We start from the raw sequence: 14,284 nt of genomic DNA on the forward strand, positions 1-14,284 counted from the left end.
CCTGGCCTTTATGGTGACTGCTTTTTCAATAGATGTAACGTATCTGCCGAGAGAAGTCAATCTTTTGCCTCAGAGACATCCGATACTTTTGACATTAGTGAGTCAAATTGGAGTGTTCTGGACGGAAGCAAAGTTCAATCCCAGAGTTGACTGGCTTGTATATTTCCTTCCTAAACTGAATATTCCCTTAGAAGATGCCTGAATGGAAATAACTAATCACTCTGGGTTTGTTGTGTCTGATGTTACTCATCCCGACAACTGCATCTGCAGTCATTAAAGTGCTTCAAGGTTGATGAAAATTTTGGAGAGCTTTGCTCTCCATACCGCTTAGGGTCATCGTTGACAAGCTGCATACTGCACGTGTTAGATAAATGAAGCCTATGACAGCAGTATAAACCAATCACAAGCTGGAACAGAGCTGCCCATATATAACTAGAAGGCTATTGGTTCACACATCACATGTGAAGGTTGTAACTATTGTCATACCCTTGAACCTGAATTAATTGAAGGAAACTTAGTACGTAGCCCTTTACTGTAGTCAATGACCAAACGCGCCCTCTTTGGCCTCATGGGCAAAATGTTACTTCTATTTTTCATAATTTCATAATTAATAAACATGATTTTTTTTAAACTACGAGAATCCGGTGTTTCTATGTCAAACGTTTGTGTTATTTTTCAGTCTTCTGTATATATATATAAAGTGTAATATTGGATGCAAACTCATAGCTGACATGGTAAATGTGTCTTATTTTTTTAAGCACATAACCATGTGTGTGAGGTGTATACTTTTGTTTCAAAGTAGATTTGTTTAAGCCTACCAAGAATCACTCTGTGTGACCCTGATTCAGCCCACTGCAGTAAAAGGTTTTAATCACAGTACTGGGAATTACAGTACAAGCTGTGTTCTAGTACTGACAGTTGATGTATAGTGCATCTAGGGAGGATGGACAAGAAGAATGTACACCTTGTCTTTAGACTCTACATGTACTCATAATGATATTGTCATAAGGCAGTATAATCATGGTTGCACACACATAAAGACTCATATAGGCTCATAATTCCCTATACCAATAATCCTAAAGCATTATAAGTATAATCATAGTTAGACACACATAAAGACTCATTAAGTCTCATAATCCCGTATACCAATAGTCCTAATGCATTATAAGTATAATCATAATGACTTATAATGTACAGCAACATAATGCTTCATAACTGCTGGTCCCTTTTTCCTCAAGGATCATACAGCATTAGAATGACCATCAGCGTGATGCAGTTCTATTGTTTTTGTCAATGAGCAGAACATCATTATTACTGCATCATAATCTTTGTTATGGTGTGTTATAGAGTACTTATAAGCCACTATAAAGTCATCTTTGATTGCTTTAGGTAAAGTGATGGAATGCCTAAGGCAGACAGATATTACACACCATAGGCTCCTACTGTACAATTATATAAAGTGGTCATTGCCCACTTTCAGTACATTCATGAACATTTCTTCACATTTCATGATGACGCAACTCTCTTCATTCTTTCTCACTCTTCTTTATTCAAACAGTTGCATTACGAAACGCAACACAATGCTACGCTACACTACACTACATTAAGCAACACTACACTACACTACATTACACTACACAACACTACATTACATTAAGCAACACTACACTACACAACATAACATAAATTGCCTCAAAATCTTACAGATGTAGATCTTAATTTGAGCCAGTTTGCTACACCAGGAAAATAATCCTACAGCAACAGGACATGTAAATTATTATGTGGATTATAATTCATGGATATTTTTGTAGTGGTTGACACATTTTGTTATAAGGAAAAATCAAGTCTGAAATTTCAAAGTGGAAATTACAAACTTCAGAAGCTTTTTAAACCTCAAATACACTACACGTTTTCATATCCTGCATTGCTGGAAACTTCTACTACAACAGGATGATCACATTAAGATCCTACATATGTACAATTGGCAATTTGACACTCCTGCACATTGTATCACAGTGTTTCCCAGTTGGTAACACACATTTGCAGAAACTACATCTTAGGTACTCAAAACTCTAAACACAAAACAGTTAGCCAATTTCCCCAAAAACTCTCAGACATCTTGCAAAATGAAACAGCAATTAAAATCATGTACTCCCTGCTCAAAATGAAACTCTGCATTCAAATGACACACACACACACACACATCAAGTATATATCAATGATGTTGCTCTTGCTGCGGGCGATTCCCTGATCCACCTCTACGCAGATGACACCATTCTGTATACTTCCGGCCCGTCCTTGGACACTGTGCTATCTAACCTCCAAACGAGCTTCAATGCCATACAACACTCCTTCCGTGGCCTCCAACTGCTCTTAAATGCTAGTAAAACCAAATGCATGCTTTTCAACCGTTCGCTGCCTGCACCTGCACGCCCGACTAGCATCACCACCGTGGATGGTTCCGACCTAGGTACCTAGGTGTCTGGCTAGACTGTAAACTCTCCTTCCAGACTCATATCAAACATCTCCAATCTAAAATCAAATCTAGAGTCGGCTTTCTATTCCGCAACAAAGCCTCCTTCACTCACGCCGCCAAACTTACCCTAGTAAAACTGACTATCCTACCGATCCTTGACTTCGGCGATGTCATCTACAAAATAGCTTCCAATACTCTACTCAGCAAACTGGATGCAGTTTATCACAGTGCCATCCGTTTTGTTACTAAAGCACCTTATACCACCCACCACAGCGACCTGTATGCTCTAGTCGGCTGGCCCTCGCTACATATTCGTCGCCAGACCCACTGGCTCCAGGTCATCTACAAGTCCATGCTAGGTAAAGCTCCGCCTTATCTCAGTACACTGGTCACGATGGCAACACCCACCCATTGCATGCGCTCCAGCGGGTGTATCTCACTGATCATCCCTAAAGCCAACACCTCATTTGGCCGCCTTTCGTTCCAGTTCTCTGCTGCCTGTGACTGGAACGAATTGCAAAAATCGCTGAAGTTGGAGACTTTTATCTCCCTCACCAACTTCAAACATCTGCTATCTGAGCAGCTAACCGATAGCTGCAGCTGTACATAGTCTATCGGTAAATAGCCCACCCTATTTTACCTACCTCATCCCCATACTGTTTATATTTCTTTACTTTTCTGCTCTTTTGCACACCAATATCTCTACCTGCACATGACCATCTGATCATTTATCACTCCAGTGTTAATCTGCAAAATTGTAATTATTCGCCTACCTCCTCATGCCTTTTGCACACAATGTATATAGACTCTCTTTTTTTCTACTGTGTTATTGGCTTGTTTATTGTTTACTCCATGTGTAACTCTGTGTTGTTGTCTGTGTCACACTGCTATGCTTTATCTTGGCCAGGTCGCAGTTGTAAATGAGAACTTGTTCTCAACTAGCCTACCTGGTTAAATAAAGATGAAATATATATATATATATTTTAAGTGAATCTAACTCAGTGACAACAAAGATCACACTAATGTGACATATTCAAAATATATTCACTACTATCAGAAACCTAATTCAGTGAGAAGGATAAGATTTTGTTGTTATACTGTATATTGCTTGTGAATAGAAAGACAAACAAATGCATAAAATTAGTCAGTTTTATATTTCAACATGACTCAATACATGTCAACCAGCATACTGTAAGCACACACACAGTAAACATGCAAACATACAGTAAATATGTTTTGCATATGCAAAGGAAGAAAAATATTACTGTATTGTATGTAGATAAAGAAATCTAAATCATAAGTCAAGAAACAAATACTCCATTGCGAAAACAAAATCAGTCATGCCTGTTGTTTTGGTCCAGCCACAGAATTTTATCAACATCACAGGCGATATTCTCCTTGGTCAGACAGTGGGGGAAATGTATTTTGGCTTGACTCATCCATCCCTGACAGGACTCTGCTGGAACGTCACCACAGGCATCCTCCATTGCCTGGAGAAGGGCCAGACGGAGAGATGGAGATGGGCAGTGTTGTATGGTCCAAGGGTGGCATGGAGGTGGAAGACACCATTGTGGCTCATAGCTGCGTATACGATGACATTTGCCCCGCGCTGGCCAGGTACCTCAATGTGGCACGTTGACCAATGATGTTCCTTCCTCTCCTCTTCGTCTTTGCTGAATCCAGCCTCATCTATGAGTATGAGTTCCTGGGGGATGGGACTTGCATCCAACTCCATGACTCTCTGAAATGACAGTAAATACTGTAATTGTTGTATAGTAAAGTTCACTGGCAGCATCAATGAGTCTCTAATGTTTTAAGAGTGTAATACTAGTACATTACTTACTTGCACATATCGTACCGTTTATCCTTCACTCTTTGGGAATTCCTTTCAAATGGGGCTCTGTAGATTTGCTTCATCTGGAGATGGTGTTTCTAAAGGATGGGGGCTGTGGTTGATAATAAGCTCACTCTGATGTTATGGAAGATGGCAGGGTTTTAAATAATCTGCTGTTGGATTTTCAACTACCGTTTGTACAATGGCAGCCTCCTGTTGGTCTGTAGACGCATTCTACCACCCGTGGGGGTCATCTTTCGGTTCTACAAAAACAAAATAGCATACAGTACAGTAAACACTACAATACAGTTTTCCATTGTTTACACACATTTGCTGAATCTTTGGCCCAATTTCCCAAAACTCTACACAAAACCACTAACACAAAATGCTAAACTCTACACAAAACACAAAACCACAAACACAAAATGCTAACCTCTACACAAAACCACAAACACAAAATGCAAAACTCTACAAAAGCAAACACTGCATTCAAAACTGTTTAATTTCTTTCCAAAATGTTTTTGGTTTTTTTTGTATCAAAATGACACACACATGAATAGATCTGTCTACCAACCAACAACACACTGATGTGCTCAACACAAAACACTACTATGAATATCCCATCAGTAGGTTTATTCCTTTTGCATGTTCAGTGTTACACTGTAGCTGGTTGTAAAAGATTGTTACAGTAATGTATGCCTACTCAAATATACATAAATAAACACAAACAAATGCAATACAGTAACAAAAACATTGTCATTTATTTCCAAAATGCAGTATTTTGAACACTTGTGTTTTCTATGTACAGTAAGGGGAAAAACTATTTGATCCCCTGCTGATTTTGTACGTTTGCCCACTGACAAAGAAATGATCAGTCTATAATTTTAATGGTAGGTTTATTTGAACAGTGATAGACAGAATAACAACAACAAAATCCAGAAAAACACATGTCAAAAATGTTATAAATTGATTTGCATTTTAATGAGGGAAATAAGAACTTGACCACCTCTCAATCAGAAAGATTTCTGGCTCCCAGGTGTCTTTTATACAGGTAATGAGCTGAGATTAGGAGCACACTTTTAAAGGGAGTGCTCTTAATCTCAGTTTGTTACCTGTATAAAAGACACCTGTCCACAGAAGCAATCAATCAAACAGATTCCAAACTCTCCACCATGGCCAAGACCAAAGAGCTCTCCAAGGATGTCAAGGACAAGATTGTAGACCTACACAAGGCTGGAATGGGCTACAAGACCATCGCCAAGCAGCTTGGTGAGAAGGTGACAACAGTTGGTGTGATTATTCGCAAATGAAAGAAACACAAAAGAACTGTCAATCTCCCACGGCCTGGGGCCCCATGCAAGATCTCACCTCGTGGAGTTGCAATGATCATGAAAACGGTGAGGAATCAGCCCAGAACTACACGGGAGGGTCTTGTCAATGATCTCAAGGCAGCTGGGACCATAATCACCAAGAAAACAATTGGTAACACACTACGCCGTGAAGGACTGAAATCCTGCAGCGCCCGCAAGGTCCCCCTGCTCAAGAAAGCACCTATACATGCCCATCTGAAGTTTGCCAATGAACATCTGAATGATTCAGAGGACAACTGGGTGAAAGTGTTGTGGTCAGATGAGACCAAAATGGAGCTCTTTGGCATCAACTCAACTCGCCGTGTTTGGAGGAGGAGGAATGCTGTCTATGACCCCAAGAACGCCATCCTCACTGTCAAACATGGAGGTGGAAACATTATGCTTTGGGGGTGTTTTTCTGCTAAGGGGACAGGACAACTTCACCGCATCAAAGGAATGATGCCGGGGCCATGTACCGTCAAATCTTGGGTGATAACCTCCTTCCCTCAGCCAGGGCATTGAAAATGGATCATGGATGGGTATCCCAGCATGACAATGACCCAAAACACACAGCCAAGGCAATAAAGGAGTGGCTCGAGAAGAAGCACATTAAGGTCCTGGAGTAGCCTAGCCAGTCTCCAGACCTTAATCCCATAGAAAATCTGTGGAGGGAGCTAAAGGTTCGAGTTGGCAAACGTCAGCCTCGAAACCTTAATGACTTGGAGAAGATCTGCAAAGAGGAGTGGGACAAAATCCCTCCTGAGATGTGTGCAAACCTGGTAGCCAACTAGAAGAAACGTCTGACCTCTGTGATTGTCTAAATAGTCTATTTTCTTTCAATATGAAATGACATTACTGTAACATTGGCCAACAATCACTGAGTAACAAAGGCCAACTGATATGTCAGACTGCAGTATACTACGGTATACATACAGTGCCTTGCGAAAGTCTTCGGCCCCCTTGAACTTTGCGACCTTTTGCCACATTTCAGGCTTCAAACATAAAGATATAAAACTGTATTTTTTTTGTGAAGAATCAACAACAAGTGGGACACAATCATGAAGTGGAACGACATTTATTGGATATTTCAAACTTTTTTAACAAATCAAAAACTGAAAAATTGGGCGTGCAAAATTATTCAGCCCCTTTACTTTCAGTGCAGCAAACTCTCTCCAGAAGTTCAGTGAGGATCTCTGAATGATCCAATGTTGACCTAAATGACTAATGATGATAAATACAATCCACCTGTGTGTAATCAAGTCTCCGTATAAATGCACCTGCACTGTGATAGTCTCAGAGGTCCGTTAAAAGCGCAGAGAGCATCATGAAGAACAAGGAACACACCAGGCAGGTCCGAGATACTGTTGTGAAGAAGTTTAAAGCCGGATTTGGATACAAAAAGATTTCCCAAGCTTTAAACATCCCAAGGAGCACTGTGCAAGCGATAATATTGAAATGGAAGGAGTATCAGACCACTGCAAATCTACCAAGACCTGGCCGTCCCTCTAAACTTTCAGCTCATACAAGGAGAAGACTGATCAGAGATGCAGCCAAGAGGCCCATGATCACTCTGGATGAACTGCAGAGATCTACAGCTGAGGTGGGAGACTCTGTCCATAGGACAACAATCAGTCGTATATTGCACAAATCTGGCCTTTATGGAAGAGTGGCAAGAAGAAAGCCATTTCTTAAAGATATCCATAAAAAGTGTAGTTTAAAGTTTGCCACAAGCCACCTGGGAGACACACCAAACATGTGGAAGAAGGTGCTCTGGTCAGATGAAACCAAAATTTAACTTTTTGGCAACAATGCAAAACGTTATGTTTGGCGTAAAAGCAAAACAGCGCATCACCCTGAACACACCATCCCCACTGTCAAACATGGTGTTGGCAGCATCATGGTTTGGGCCTGCTTTTCTTCAGCAGGGACAGGGAAGATGGTTAAAATTGATGGGAAGATGGATGGAGCCAAATACAGGACCATTCTGGAAGAAAACCTGATGGAGTCTGCAAAAGACCTGAGACTGGGACGGAGATTTGTCTTCCAACAAGACAATGATCCAAAACATAAAGCAACATCTACAATGGAATGGTTCAAAAATAAACATATCCAGGTGTTAGAATGGCCAAGTCAAAGTCCAGACCTGAATCCAATCGAGAATCTGTGGAAAGAACTGAAAACTGCTGTTCACAAATTCTCTCCATCCAACCTCACTAAGCTCGAGCTGTTTTGCAAGGAGGAATGGGAAAACATTTCAGTCTCTCGATGTGCAAAACTGATAGAGACATACCCCAAGCGACTTACAGCTGTAATCGCAGCAAAAGGTGGCGCTACAAAGTATGAACTTAAGGGGGCTGAATAATTTTGCACGCCCAATTTTTCAGTTTTTGATTTGTTAAAAAAGTTTGAAATATCCAATAAATGTCGTTCCACTTCATGATTGTGTCCCACTTGATGTTGATTCTTCACACAAAAATACAGTTTTATATCTTTATGTTTGAAGCCTGAAATGTGGCAAAAGGTCACAAAGTTCAAGGGGGCCAAATACTTTCGCAAGGCACTGTAAATAAAGAGCATAGTGTAGATGGTAGGTAACTTACCGGTTGTCATTTCTGAATGTACGAATGATAGATGCAACCGTGTAGCAGCTCAGGTTGGGCTGAACTCTCCGTCCAGCGCCCCTTATACTCAATCCATGGTTGAGCACATGGTCAACCAATGTGGCCCTGATCTCATCTGAGACAACTGTCCTTCCTCATTCTCCTCTTCTTACTCTCACTCCTTCACCTCTAGCTCTTGCTTCACCATTGACTTCCATTTTCCTCCAAAATAGGAGCACTCATATGTGGCCTTTCATAGTGCTAATGCTCTGATTTCTATGAGGAGTGGGTGTTGCCAATTGGTGTACAGAGCTTGGCATTGTGATTGGCATTGCTTTCCAAAGGGACTAAAGAGATTTTAATTTTGAATGTTGTGCCTAATGTAGAGAACTGTGTGTAGTGTTTTACAAAAAGTGAGATATAGAATTGAAAACTGAATGTAAAGCAGGAATTGTGCTTGCAATTTTGCAGACTTGGTTTAGGGATTTGGTATATGAGTTTCAGGTTTGTGATTGCGTTTCAAGTTCCAATTGGGAAAAACTGAAATACAGTATACACGATAAACATTTGATTTGATTTGACAAAGTAGTAAAGCTCCCAGTTTCAGGCATACAGTAATACATGAAACATTGACTTTGCTTCCCCTTCCAGTATGTATTGGAATCTACAGTCTTTACTGTGCTTTATGTAGCACTACTGTCAAGTAGTAAAAGTAGTAGAGAGATCCAATGTTTACAGTACATACCTATTCTCATTTTGGAACGTCCGGATGATGGATTCTACGGTGAAGCTGTTCAGATTGGGCTGCACTCTCTGCCTCTCTTAAGGTCAAACCATGGTTGACCACATGGTCCACCACAGTCGCCCGAATTTCATCAGAGATTACTCTCCCTGTTCTTGGTCTTCCTCTACCCCAACCTCTACTCCCACCTCTACTCCCACCTCTACCCCCACCTCCACCTCTACCTCTTTCTCTACCTTTACCTCTACCCCCACCTCCACCTCCACCTCTACCTCCACCTCCACCTCTACCTCTACCTCCACCTCTACTCCCACCTTTACCTCCACCTCTACTCCCACCTCTACCTCCACCTCTACTCCCACCTCTACCTCCACCTCTACTCCCACCTTAACCTCCACCTCACCTCTATCTCTACCTCTACCCCCACCTCTACTCCCACCTTTACCTCCACCTCTATCTCTACCTCTACCTCTACCTCTACCCCCACCTCTACTCCCACCTTTACCTCCACCTCCACCTCCACCTCCACCTCTATCTCCACCTCCACCTCTATCTCTATCTCTACCTCCACCTCCACCTATACCCCCACCTTAACCTCCACCTCCTTCTCTACCTCCACCTCTATCTCTACCTCTACCTCTACCTCTACCCCCACCTCTACTCCCACCTTTACCTCCACCTCCACCTCCACCTCCACCTCTACCTCTACCTCCACCTCTACTCCCACCTTTACCTCCACCTCCACCTCCACCTCTACTCCCACCTTTACCTCCACCTTTACCTCCACCCCCACCTCTATCTCCACCTCCACCTCTATCTCTACCCCCACCTCCACCTCTACCTCTATCTCTACCTCCACCTCTACCTCTACACCCACCCCCACCATCACCTCCACCTCTACCTCCACCTCCACCTCCACCTCCACCTCCACCTCCACCTCTACCTCTACCTTTACCCCCACCTCCACCTCTACCTTCACCTCCACCTCCACTTCTACTCCCACCTTTACCTCCACCTATACCTCCACCTCTACCTCTACCCCTACCCCACCTCCAACTCTACCTCTATCTCTACCTCTACCTCTGCCTCTGCCTCTACCTCCACCTCCACCTCCAACTCTATCGCTACCTCCACCTCTATCTCCACCTCTACCTCTACCTCTACCTCTACCCCCACCTCCACCTCTACTTCTACCCCCACCTCTACTCCCACCTCTACCCCCACCTCTACCCCCACCTCTACTCCCACCTCTACTCCCAACTCTACCCCCACCTCTACTCCCACCTCCACCTCTACCTCTTTCTCTACCTTTACCTCTACCCCCACCTCCACCTCTACCTCTACCTCCACCTCTACCTCTACCTCTACCTCCATCTCCACCTCTACCTCTACCTCCATCTCCACCTCCACCTCTACCTCTAACCCAGCTCCACCTCAACCTCTACCTCCATCTCCACCTCTACCTCCATCTCCTCCTCTACTTCCACCTTTACCTCCTCCTCCACCTCCACCTCTACCTCTACCTCTACCTCTACTCCCACCTTTACCTCCACCCCCACCTCTACCTCTACCTCCACCTCTACTCCCACCTTTACCTCCACCTCTACTTCCACCTCTACTCCCACCTTAACCTCCACCTCCACCTCTATCTCTACCTCTACCTCTACCCCCACCTCTACTCCCACCTTTACCTCCACCTCTATCTCTACCTCTACCTCTTCTCCCACCTTTACCTCCACCTCTATCTCTACCTCTACCCACACCTCTACCCCCACCTTTACCTCCACCTCCACTACCCCCACCTCTACTCCCACCTTTACCTCCACCTCCACCTCCACCTCTACTCCCACCTTTACCTCCACCTTTACCTCCACCTCCACCTCTATCTCTACCTCCACCTTTACCTCCACCTCCACCTCTATCTCTACCTCCACCTCTATCTCCACCTCCACCTCTATCTCTACCCCCACCTCCACCTCTACCTCTATCTCTACCTCCACCTCCACCTCCACCTCCACCTCTACCTCTACCTCTACCTCTACCTCCACCTCTACCTCTACCCCCACCTCTACCTCTACCTCTACCTCCACCTCCACCTCCACCTCTCTCTGCCAAGTTTGCTTCCATTGTTCTCCAAACACAAGAATACTCCCCTGTGGCCTTTTTATCCATACCGAAGGTCTGATTGCAAAGTGAACATGTACGCAGTTAGTGTTTGTACATGTGAAGAGTGAAAGTGATCAATCGGCAATCTGAGTGTAAAGCAAAATATGTGCCAGTAGTATTACAGATTTGGTGTATGGTTCTGTTGTTAGAGGGTTGGATCAGTGTGCCTCATGGCCAGTTTCAGTGGGTAAACAATTGGGAAAAAATGTAACATAAATTTCAAAAAAAAAGAGAAAAAGGTCAAAGAAAAAGTCAAAGCCCTGTGCGACAAAATGTTACAATATATCTGACAAATATGTATGGCATTTATCTGAAGCTCTTATTCATAGCGACTTACAGCACAGCGAGCGCATTTTTTAAATATATATATATATATATATATATATATATATATATATATATATATATATATATGGTGCCAGCGGGAATCGAACCCACATTTCATTACTTTTCCTAAAGCCCTCAATTACTTTATAGTGGCTTATAAGTACTCTATAACACACCATAACAAAGATTATGATGCAGTAATAATGACGTTCTGCTCATTGACAGAAACAATAGAACTGCATCACGCTGATGGTCATTCTAATGCTGTATGATCCTTGAGGAAAAAGGGACCAGCAGTTATGAAGCATTATGTTGCTGTACATTATAAGTCATTATGATTATACTTATAATGCATTAGGACTATTGGTATACGGGATTATGAGACTTAATGAGTCTTTATGTGTGTCTAACTATGATTATACTTATAATGCATTAGGATTATTGGTATAAGGAGCACCCCCCTATCCACATCGACGGGACAGTAGTGGAGAGGATACTAAGTTTTAAGTTCCTTGGCGTACACATCACGTACAAACTGAATTGGTTCACCCACACAGACAGCGTTGTGAAGAAGGCGCAGCAGCGCCTCTTCAACCTCAGGGTGCTGAAGAAATTTGGCTTGTCACCAAAAACACTCACAAACTTCTACAGATGCCCAATCGAGAGCATCCTGTCGGGCTGTATCACCGCCTGGTGATCACTGGGGGTAAACTACCTGCCCCCCAGGTCACCTACACCACCCGATGTCACAGGAAGGCCATAAAGATCATCAAGGACAACAACCACCCGAGCCACTGCCTGTTCACCCCGCTATCATCCAGAAGGCGAGGTCAGTACAGGTGCATCAAAGCAGGGACCGAGAGACTGAAAAACAGCTTCTATCTCAAGGCCATCAGACTGTTAAACAGCCACCACTAACATTGAGTGGCTGCTGCCATTATACTGACTCAACTCCAGCCACTTTAATAATGGGAATTGGTGGAAATTGATGTAAAAAATGTATCACTAGCCACTTTAAACAATGCCACTTAATATAATGTTTACATACCCTACATTACTCATCTCATATGTATATATTGTACTCTATATCATCTACTGCATCTTTATGTAATACATGTTCACTAGCCACTTTAAACTATGCCACTTTATGTTTACATACCCTACATTACTCATCTCATATGTATATACTGTACTCTATACCATCTACTGCATCTTGCCTATGCCGTTCTGTACCATCACTCATTCATATCTTTATGTACATATCCTTTATCCCTTTATACTTGTGTGTATAAGGTAGTAGTTGTGGAATTGTTAGGTTAGATTACTCGTTGGTTATTACTGCATTGTCGGAACTAGAAGCACAAGCATTTCGCTACACTCGCATTAACATCTGCTAACCATGTGAATGTGACAAATAGAATTAGATTTGATACGGGATTATGAGACTTAATGAGTCTTTATGAGTGTCTATAACTATGCTTATACTGCATTATGACTGTGTCATACTAGTACATGTATAATGCATCATTATGCATATAGGCTTATGACCATCTGTCATAAAGAAACCTCCTCCTGTCGACCAGTACTGTTGCATGTAGAGTTCATAACATGCTGGTTGTATTATTCAGCTTTACTCTATTTGCTGCAGCATAGAAACAGCAGCGCCCGCTATGCTTAAGCGCACACTACAGTAGCTCAGTGCATGTGGAATTAAAGAAAACTACCCGTACATGTCATTTAAAGAACAGGCCCTGACACCATCAATCAGTTTCATGTAAACCTTTTAAATAGCAGTTGTTAGCTGAATTTAAATAGAGTGTGCAGAGAAGATGGGGTGAAACCTGGCAAAGGAGCGAAAACTACAGCGCAGTCGTCATCTGATGGAATCAGGGACCTGTATGATGTTTTCACCGGCGCCAAACGGGAAAAGCCATTGCATTACTGACCTACGGTTGGTTACCAGAGCGGCACATCTCACAGACATGAAACCATCAACGATGTGGCTCAGAGGACGCTTCACCGTACACTATCGTATCAAGCATCAGCCAGGCCCTGTGATAGGCTAAACCAAGTCGCTATCTGCCACTTAGGAGTGTGGAGGGAGAGATCAAAACAGAGGGGTGTTGGGGGATTTAAAAGAAAAACAAAGAGAGAAAGAACGCTAAACACTGGAATCGCCCAGAGACGTCAAGACATCATACCTCTTCTACTCTCCTCCATTAATATTCTATCTGGACACTTACACTGCCTGCTACACTGTTGCTACACACCTCCAACATGATGAAGAGATTATGTAAAGGTACTATGGGGACTTCCTGGAATGGGCCAAGACCGTCTAATTAAGGCAAGAGGTTGGAATAGTGACGTCCCTCCGTGGCCCTGGGAGTCATCTTCATGACAGCTCCGCTGAATACCTTGACTGAACCTCATGATGTATAATTCAGAGTCGACACGCAAGGCATCTGAATAAGACTGGCTAATGATGTTGACAACGGCGTCAAAACCCTTAAACTGATTAGTATTGCCATGCAGGGCTCCCTCTGCTCCATATCACGGAAGGACATCTCTAATTGTAGGCTATCCAGATACCTGTTTCAGGGTCGGGAAATGTGGGAGAGTGTTAAGTTGTGATGATGAGCTGGAACAAATTTTGTTGAATTATTCAACAAGATTTAGACACCCATAGAGAAAGCAATGTAGTATCATTAATATTGATGAATATATTGTTTTTACTGTACATTGCATGCTGCTTTCGCTATTTCCCCAAAGAGAGAGCTTTTGTCTAAATAC

Source organism: Oncorhynchus clarkii, chromosome 7 (assembly GCF_045791955.1).
Source record: "Oncorhynchus clarkii lewisi isolate Uvic-CL-2024 chromosome 7, UVic_Ocla_1.0, whole genome shotgun sequence".
Lineage (NCBI taxonomy): Eukaryota > Metazoa > Chordata > Actinopteri > Salmoniformes > Salmonidae > Oncorhynchus > Oncorhynchus clarkii.